The following is a 10,193-nucleotide window of genomic DNA, read 5'->3' on the forward strand; positions in this document are numbered from 1 at the left end:
TCAAACTACCTTTATTGGGACCTAACTATACCACAAGATGGATCTACCGAAGAAGACCCTTCTCTTGGTTTGGAAGAACACAAAGATCTAGAAAAAATAAATGAAATGAAAAAGAACCGAGTAAATGGCAAGGAAAAAACAAAAAAGAAATTCTACTTTTTAATTTAAAGAAACATGCTATAAAAATAGCCCAGTTTATATATTTATATGTGTGTCATAAAAAAAAATTCTGCTTTATTAAAAAAGATTGCCGCCCCTCGACTCTAGAAGAGTCCACCTCAAGCTATAGCCTAAATGATGACAAAACAAAAGGACAATTGCTTTAAGGCTCTCCCAAGCTGCTTCTAACTCTCCTAAGAAATTATAATTAGGAAAAACTAAACAACTTAAGTTTGTGCTAGAAGCATATTTTTTAGTCAAATGGGAGAAACACATCATAATTTTAGTATTTCCAATGGGAGAAGGTAGTCAATATAAGGGAAAAGGGTAAGAAGAAAGTGATCTTATATAATCAGCTATCAAAAGTGTGGAGGTACTAGTACAAACTTCAAAGCAACAGAGCAAAAATAGAAAGCAATGTATTTGGCATCGTTATGATAAATTGGTGCTTACCTTAATGGTCACACCGTGAGTCTTGGGTAGTATACTAAAAATTTGGACTTGGATAATTATAATATAAGTGGTCTCCCTTATCTCTCATAAAAATACTAAAAAGAAAACCAAGACAACAAATGCATTTTGTAGACGTGTTTTGTTTTTTATTCTTTAAAAATCTAGTCTATATTTTAAAAAAAAAAAGGGTAAAAAGCTCCTACATTTAGCCTTTTTTTAATGCAAAAACTCTTTCCTCATCAACATCAAGTCCCACGACTTTATTCAACCGTCACTATTTATTTCCTAAAATCTGCCTCCCCCTCCTTCCTTCTTGATCTCATTTACTTTTCGAACACTACTCCAATGATGGGGGCTACTTTGATCATCATTTGTCGAAGAAGGCTGCTCTAACCTAGTGAGAATTGCCTCCTCCTTCTATTTGTTTCTCCTCCTTCCTACCTCTCCAAGAACCAAATGGACCGAATCGAGTTCTTGCTTTTCTTCTTCTACTAGTTAGATGGGCATGCATGTTGCATATGCAAAATTTTCGTTATTGTTATTTTTCTTGAAGTAAGAAAAATTGAAATATTTGTTGAACATGAACAACAGAAGTTTATAGAAAGCGATGCAAACTAGACCCATTTGATATAAGCTTTATTAATTAAATAATCATTGTCATCAAAATATTATGGTCAATGGAAAAAAATCAAAATATAGATCAAATATTATTATTTTTAGAATTAGAAGGTTGGATCCATTGCACAACCTATACTACTAGGTACTTAGGTAATTTGAGCCTATTACTCATGGAGTGGTGCTTTTGTTCTCCAAGAAAATTCTATGGTAGTGCTAATTCTTGAAAGATAACATCACTTGAGGTTCGAACTCCCAACCCCTTACTTGTTTCTAGGCAAGGGGTATAATGATTGAGCTAAGCTCGATGTTTACATAGATATTTGAACCCCCATCCCCAAATATTGTATGATACAAAGATCTCATGTTTTAGTTTGTATACTATATCCATCAATATAACCATCAAGTTTACTATTAGCCAATTTTTAATAGATATTGGTTTAAATTAATATCATACATAACACTCTATTTTGGAATAATGAACAGAAGAACGAAGACCAAGACTTGCATTTTGAAGGTGTCAATATGTAATTCTATTTACTTAAAGCTTAAAACCTGATATCATCATCATAAAGGCTCACAAAGAGCAAGTATATAAGTTTATGATGATCAATATGCATACATTTGCAATGAAATGGTATTGTAGGGCATTTAATCTATAGAGTAATAAGCACCATTTAACATAGATACATGAAGTCATCATATGTTAAGATCTTAAAAAAATTCAAAAAGGAAGAACTATCTTGTTATCCAGTTAGCAATTTTTTGTTGCTAACAAAACTATTAACGTAAAATCAATATGGTCATTTGCTCCAACTATGCCCATGACATCATATATCTTATTTTAACTAACCTACTATCCATGCCTCAAGTTAGGTATCATATTAATCAAATCTTTATCTCATCCCACCTTTAATTAATTAAGTTCACATTTTGCATCCAGTTACAATAGCCAATTGATTTTCCAACCCCAAATTTCTACTTATTCATCTAATGCACCACATTCCATTTTAATCAAACCTAATTCATGCCCTCTACAACCTTAATCCAACCCCAATTGACCAATTTTGAGCTTAATTTATTTGGTATAGCCTAATTTATTAATCCTAATGTAATTCTTCTCTAATTAACCCTCATTTGTTCACTCTTTCCACCACAGTGTTATGTGGGTCTAATTAACTTAGCCAAACACAATTTGATCAAAATTCTGCAATTGCAAGTCGATTGGACTTTGAGCCAATTCAATATTGAACCTAATTTAAGCTATTGTTGAAACCTTATCAAATGAGCTCAATTACGCTCAAATTTGAATCATGGCTCCCCTTATATTTCAGTTATCCCATATTTATTTTCACAATTTTTTGATATCTTTATCTCCCTCAACTAAATCACCCTAAAAATTTGCAAAAAGTTACCAAAAATTATAAAAATGGAAAGGAGTGAATATATCAAATAGATCTAAAATTTTTAGACTAACTCTCCTTTCAAAACAATATTAGAGGGAGGAGTTCCTAGTTATCAAATTTAAAAGAAAGCATTCAATCCATCCAACCTCTAAATTTAAATCCTTGAATCATATCTCTCTTCATATATCAATGAATGAATATTACTTGGCATCATCTGAACCCTTTTCCAAATTCTAAAATTCCAACCATTGAACCACCCTCAACCTTTGTAAATAGTCTCCAAAAGAAGAGAACTAGATCTCCCTCTTAGTCCTTGAGATCTCTTAGCTTGCTCTCATTCTCTCATTTTCTTTATTTTTCTTAGTTCTAAGATCCCTTAGCTTTAGGCCCCCCACCCCACTTTACCCAATTTGACCAAGATCTAGATCTAGATCCACCCTAGAGAAGAAATGTCTCTACTTCAGATCCAAAGAGGCCAAAAATTACGAGGAGCTCAAGTTGGCGAAGATTCCTTCTAGTGTCTTCTCCAAAAATGAGATCATGTTGAGTGTGCCAAAACACCAGCAAAAAATCTTTCTTTTTAGTTTTTATTCCTATCATTGTAATTTTTATATAGTCTTCACTAATCTAATATTTTTTTGCTCTTTGATGATGAAATAGCTTCCTTTCTGTATTCATTTTATATTTAAGTTTTACAAATATAGCTAGTTTATAGATTTTTGTTTTCTTTCAAAATTAGGTATCTATATGGGAGGATAGGGTTCAAGCCTCTTTAATCTTTCACTCTACATATCCTTAAGTATCACATCCATCCTAAATCGAAGCATGCCAGGGCATGGTCGGGGTGACAACTTATAATTTCTATAACCCAACTAACATAAACCCATCTAATAGGCACATGGCATAATACCCTAGCCCAGCAATATGGATGAGTATGAGTTTAGAAACCTATATTTAAGTCTAGAGGGGGTGTTTTATTCACCAAGCCATCTCTAATAATATCCTCAAGCCTTACTTAAAGCTTGAGTTCCATATAAATGGTTTTCTCCCAAAAGGTGGTGCCAAGTTTGAACTTTCTTTGATCATGCTATGTCTCCTCTTTGGGGTGTTCATAGCATCTGGTGGCTCTATTGGGAAGATCATCCTTGAAATTTTAATATCGACGTGGTTTGGAATCTATATTGGAAATGCACTCATATTGACCACCATGGATAGATAGAAATTTTTTTGGGCCAATTAAAGCAACTTATATCAAGGAGTATTATGCTTGAACTTCAGGATATGGGATAGCTTTCTTTCAAATAAGGATTGAGGAATGTGGCCTTCTTTGTACCTTCACCAAGCCTTCACCTATTTTCGCAAAAATTAGCCTTTGCTTATGATTCCTTTGATCCTTTCATGTCCTCTTCTTTGAAAACCTTCTTGCCACAACCTTTCAGGAACAAATTTAATGTTGCTTCAAAAAACAAGATAAGAGACGGACAAAGAAAAAGAAATGCAAAAATCAGGGTCAAAATACTATTAAAGCTAAAAAGTGTACATAAAAAAGAAAAAGATATTATTATTACATGAGGGATTTTTTTTTTCTTTCTTAGTTAAGCTTGCTTCCATACTCGATTACATTTTTTTGATATTATCGCCCCAAGATATAAAAGTCATCAAAATGTTCAAAGATTGAAGATACTAGTAGAGAGGTTGGTTAGACTTATACTTCTAAGATCAATGTATAGTAGTTGATTAACCTATAATCAATGAACCTAGTTCATGCTGAGAAAATATATCCCACAATATAGATGATGCCCCATAATATGCTGAAAGTTACCAAGCAAATGATCCTCTTCAAGGTTATTCCTCCTCGGGTTACAAAATCATCTTTTCAAAAAAAAATCAAGAGGCATAAAACAAAATCGTTTGGTAGAAACCCATAAGGTTGTCATGGATAAAAGAAGGAGGTACACCCAAGTGAACCTAGTAAAAATTCAAAAGGGCACTAGGGGAAATAGGACTTTGAAAATGGGTATGGATAAAAATCCTAAGAGATCCACAAGTAAAAGGGTTAGTTCGAACATAGCAACATCCTAGAAGGGCGATGCAGGTAAAAAGGACAAAACAAAGCCCGATATTGGCTCTAGATTCTTTGCTAGGGTAAGGACAATGTGCACATCCTTGGCAAGTTTATGCAAGTATATGGGCATGCCATCGATGTCAAAACTATAAAGAGAAGATGGTAAAAGATTGTTACCATAGGTTCTAATGCCTTGAGCTTTAAGGATTTTCATCATCGCGACATAGTCTATTTGGAAGAGAAGGAGGCAGATTGTAGCCAGGGCTACTATTCTACTTTAAGCACTATGGATAAATTAGAGTAAAGCAGCATAAATAAAGGAAGTAAACTAAAGATACATAAGAAGATAAAGTAAAGATAAAGATAGAGATCAATGATAAGTGATTGATTAGCCAAAGAAGTTTTTCTCTAGTGCCGACACCTATCTATATCTAACCCTCCACTTCTCCTATAGTTCCAATAACTAGTACCATGCTCCACTCTCCACATGCTGATAAGCGTCAGGTCTTGTACCATATCATAATTCTTCTGCTAGGCTAACAGAAGAATCTTATAGATCACCATGCCTGATCCATCTCAAACTCGTCATAGATGGACTTTATTCAGTCTATCCTTGATAGTTATCTAGTTTTTCCTAGCCGATGCTCTCCTTATTCGGCCTGTAGGGCATTATACAGATCTTATGTTGAGCTGTTCCAAGCTTATTCGATCTATTTTTCTAAATAGAATTAGAGGAGATCAAGCCTTCGGCCTCTAAATTACCATCTTAGTTTGTCGATTCAGGATGCTTAGCTCAAAACCCCTTCACCATTATCTTGTCTTGGCCTTGCTATGTGGCTGAGTATATATGTGCCTTTTGGATGCTATCTTTAGTTAAGACGTGGTGTAGACACTTGAAAAGGTACTGGAATATAAATAATGATAATGATGATGGTATGAAGAAGAAGAAGAAGACAAGAAAAATGAGGAGGTAGGATAGGAAGGTAGGATATTTTTATTCATGGATGAAAATTTACGTCGAGGTTTTGAGAAATTTATAGGGACTAGAGCTACTCTATACATACACCACATGAGAGAATCACGTGTATTTGCAAATGTAGCCACCCAATTGTTAATTTCCTCTGTGTTCCTCTGTGTGTTCGTTGAGCTATTTATGATTGTTACGATGCTATCCATGAGATGGCCTTATGGAAAGAGAATTGATTTATATATTGTTCTTGGTCGAGCTTGAGCATAAAGTATAAAGCTAAAGCAAGATCCATTGTTGGCACAAAAAGTAAAGAGACAAAACTTTAGGGAGGGGAGTTAGCTCTGGCGATTACTGTCATGTCCCAACCCCGTCACCCAAGTCAGCCATGTGACATAGCTGCACACTTTCTAGGGTAGGTCCTTAGAGAATATACTAGGCCTGAAAATTTATTATAATCTTAATATTATTGAATAATAATGAACTCAATTCATAACAAATAACAAAACTGATATAATTACAAAATTTAATCATCCAGTTGGTTTTAGTGATAGTCTATATATTTATTCTTTCAGCCGTGACTCTAACTACAACCAAATACTACGCAACCTGCAACTCTAAAAAAAAAGGGTTGTGAACTTTTCCAACTCCGTAAGAATCTCAAAATATTACATCATAAGTAATAAAAAAAATTAAATGAACAATACCAGATAAAATAAGTATCATATCAATATCGAAAAGTTCATATATATAACATGCACATAAGCCCTCATTATCATCTTTTCAAAAAAGCGCACACACACACACACACACACACATATATATATATATATATATATCCAATTTTCAACAATAGTTTCTTATGTCATGTCATTCATTTATTATTAACTTGATTTTCAGACTTCCTAGCAATATTTTTTGGGCTTTGGATTAACCAACATCATGACCTAATCTAAGATTACTAAATAAAATTTTACGCGTAAGCCCGTGGAGGCTATCCCACTCATAAGCTCATTGAGCAATTCCACGTATAAGCTTATGGAGATTATCCTGCATATAAGCTCATGGAGGCTATCCCACACATAAACTCATGGAGGCTATCCCACATATAAGCTCATGGAGGCTATTTTACGTATAAGCTCATGAAGGCTATCCCATGATGAGGTTAGTCCAAACCATATCTTATCTATCTGATTTACATGTTACTATTGTCAAATCAATTTCCACTTATACAATGTAATTTTCTTAAATTCAAGGTATCAATGTTCATATAATTATGTTCTAAATATGATGCATATAATAACCATATAAGTATTCGTACTGAAGATCATATAATACTTACTATTGCATGCCAAACCAAATCTATCGAGGTAAATCTCATAATGCAAATCTTACGATGTAAATCTCATGATGCAATCCAGCAGTAGAAATTAATAAATATGCGTATATATATATATGTATGTGTGTTGGTGACCAAGTATAAGAATTCTTACTTCTATCAAAATTTAATGCAACTACAATGCTACCAATCCACACCTAACATGTCCAGTCAATTTAATATCAATATAAAACCAAATTATCCCTCAATCAGCCACCAACAATTTTAATAAATGAATTTCTCACTAATTATACAATTTTAGAGTTTTAATATTTGAATTATCCATATTCTTTATCCTCCTTTAATTAAGAAAATAAAGAGTTAGGGCTTTATCTCAATTTAGAAACTAGAGTATAAGATCTTGTTAAGCTTATTTCTGTTTGAATGACTGTAGCTCTATACAAAACCAGGGCTGACTATGAAAATAGATTTGTATAGGAAGAAAGACGAGACCAATTGGGTGGTGGCATCGAGTGGCCAGATTCGGTCGGCATAGTGTATACCAATTTATCTTATCAAGAAAGAAATCGGTCTCCAATCAAGAGTAAGATTTCAAATTGTTAGATGACTGATAAAGACCAGAGTGAAGAAGGATAGGGCTAACTAGGCAGTAATATTCGGGTGCTCGGATTGATCGGATCCGAGCAGTCTAACAAGTCAACTCAAGAACAAGAGTTAGACTACAATATAGATAGGTCAATAAAGATTGATGATGATGATGAAATTCAAATGTACTTAGTAAGTGCCATGGTTTTGGGGGTGGGGGGGGGGGGCAGGGGATGATATGCTGCATGGCTACTCGCGGCGATTGTAATGATGTCAGTCTAAGATCTACTACTAGGTTCACCAAGAAACATGAAGAGAAACAAAGGAGAGAGAAGGATTCTCTACTGGGTCCACTTAGAAGCATACATAGAGAGAGAAGAAGAAAGAAACCTCTTTTCTCTTGCCCATGAATAGGGATCTTTCCCTTTCCCTTGGGTTAGAACTAGGGACGGCTAGGGTGGCCTAGCCCTAGTGATGGCGGCCACCGACAAGCCTCAGCCGCAGTCATTGCCGGCGGCGGCGGCCACTATGATAGTGGCCGTAGGAACAGATAAAATAAAAGGAAACGAAGAAAGAAAACTCAGGAGGTTGCCTGGCCCCGGTGTGGGTCCACATGGAGGAGATGGGAAGAGGGAGAGGGAAACCAGAACGGTGCGGGTTGCCGAGATGGTGGTCGCAGCCCATGCTGTGCGACGGTGCCCTGCGGCAACGCGGTCGTAGCCTCCCATGCCGCTGTGTTCCTATTGTGCATAGAACTGAGCAAGGGAAGAGGGACAATGCCCCATGCTATCTTGGTGGCATTTTCCTCGGCCATAGAGCTTGGCGAAGCTCAGCCAAATCTGACGGTCAACAACAATGATCACGGAAGAAGGAGACCGAAACAGGGCACTCCTATTTTAGACGGAAATCCGGCAATTTGCTAGCCCAAAACAAGGTGAAGCATGGCTAAAACACTAGGAAAGAAAGAGAAGAGAACGAGGAACACTTACCTTTGTCCGGTGAGGTGGTCTTGGGGCTCTTTTTGGTGATGAATTGGGGAAGAAAATCCATAAAAAAGACTTAAATCAGCGGTGTTGTCTCAGGCGTTTGTCGATGGAACTCGGAGGAGGAGGAGGAGGTCTTAAATAGGCTAAATCCTAGTCTTATCCAGCTGGTGATCGAATCGGCTCCAAATTCTTGGAGCCTGGCGAAATCGGAGAGTCTTCTTCCTATCATTTGAATGCTAGTGGCTTGGCCTCTTCAGGCAGCCCAATAGCCCAAAGAAAGTGGGCTATTACATTTACTTTATCAAATAAGGACAAGATAGGATTATTGTGAGTGCGCCTCGAATAATCGGCATGCAAAACAAGGGCTAGGCCCTACGGAATGGAGTTTATAGTTTCAAAATACTTCCAAAAATAGAAGTGTGCTTTAAAAAAAAAAAAGCTCTCAAAACTTGCATTCAATGCGTGCATGTTTGCACCACGTCATTAAACAAGTGGTGGATGGCTACTCGTTGGGTCGGGTCTACTTGTTTTTGGACCTCGAACCAAAGGTTTTTGGAACTCTGCAACTTCCAATGTCATGTATGATATGATTCACAGGATGATGAGCTGAAGCATAGATCTAATGTAGATTATGACAAGTAGCCATGCAGATGGATATACAGACACAGTTGTCTAATACCCTCCTTAAAGCATGGCCGTTGGTGTTATTATGTAGGAACCATTTGTTGCTCATGCCACATGTAGGTGACTTATGCTGATATACTTGTGTGGATCTAATAGCCCTCAATCTGGTAGGTGCCCTTTGTTTGCACCACATGTATGAATGCATCAATTTCAGCCAGTTCCCATCCAGATAAAAGCATATGTGAAACACCAGAACAGAGAGAGCACCATACCTAGAAGCATTCAGATTAAATCTACCAGCTGTTTGTGGTCATTTCCAGACAAACCACACCATTGGTCTCCTGCATGCATATTTAGCATCTATGACTAATATTATTTCTCAAATACTCATCAATGCCTTCACCTCATCCTCTACTTTGGCCTAGCCACTAATTTATTGCCAACTTGGAGAATCAGGCAGATTGTTATGTGGTATTCTTCATGGCTGCAGCAAGTATCTTCAGTCAATAAGGTGGACCAGATTAATGGTCTTGCACACAGGTTAGATCAGTTTGCAAATGTCGTAATCAACTAGAAAGGGTTGGAAAAAAATTCTTGTTTCAGTTTAAATATTGAACCCTGAGAAATTTCCAGGGGACAATTTGTGCTTACTCATTAGGCCTTCATTTTATGTTGGAGCAAAAGAGACTGCAGGAATTTGCTGCAGAGCAGGAAGCATTGTTTGGGAGCAAGCCCAGCCCAATGCAGCATTTAAACAGTGAAAAAGACTGAGCCAAAGCTCCAATGTGAATATGGCGGGTGGAACTCCAACTGGTCGCCATGTCTCAACACTCTTGGCTCGATGGGTGGAAAGACAAGTGGAATGGTACCCGTGAACTATGTTTCCCTTCGAAGATGATTTCCTGACTCAAGAAAAATTCAGCAAATTGGTTTTGATGTCTGAAAAAAAAAAGGATGCGGATGGCAATCTCGTCAGGTGCTACTGGCATTGCAT

The sequence above is a fragment of the Phoenix dactylifera genome, chromosome 13, assembly GCF_009389715.1.
Source record: "Phoenix dactylifera cultivar Barhee BC4 chromosome 13, palm_55x_up_171113_PBpolish2nd_filt_p, whole genome shotgun sequence".
NCBI classification, from domain to species: Eukaryota; Viridiplantae; Streptophyta; class Magnoliopsida; order Arecales; family Arecaceae; genus Phoenix; species Phoenix dactylifera.